Source organism: Penaeus monodon, chromosome 32, assembly GCF_015228065.2.
Source record: "Penaeus monodon isolate SGIC_2016 chromosome 32, NSTDA_Pmon_1, whole genome shotgun sequence".
Lineage (NCBI taxonomy): Eukaryota > Metazoa > Arthropoda > Malacostraca > Decapoda > Penaeidae > Penaeus > Penaeus monodon.
This window is the reverse complement of record NC_051417.1, coordinates 32079040-32079290: the sequence shown is the minus strand read 5'-3', so window position 1 is coordinate 32079290 and position 251 is coordinate 32079040. Positions and strand designations below refer to the sequence as shown.

The following is a 251-nucleotide window of genomic DNA, read 5'->3' as shown; positions in this document are numbered from 1 at the left end:
GGACTAACGAACCTAAATGTGTGGACATGCATTAATAGATCCAAGCATTTTGATGTTAGTTATACTTGCAGATGCTCATGAGCTTATCGTTATTCTATTTATAATGGTTTCAATTACTAACAAAGTGATATTCAATTAATCTGAGACAGAGAAGAAAGCAAGCGTTAATGAAACATTAACTTTTAATTGCATATTAATTGCACAGCTGCGGATTCTTTTATTTATTTCAAAGAACCAGCGACTCTCAGGGC

At 33.5% G+C, this 251-nt stretch overlaps 1 protein-coding gene across 2 annotated transcripts in view; it reads right to left on the bottom strand.

Annotated features, from left to right (window-relative positions):
* Nucleotides 1–251, bottom strand: part of LOC119593818 (protein white-like) — a gene marked incomplete in the record, with an annotated part of 20205 nt that overhangs the window by 4471 nt on the left and 15483 nt on the right.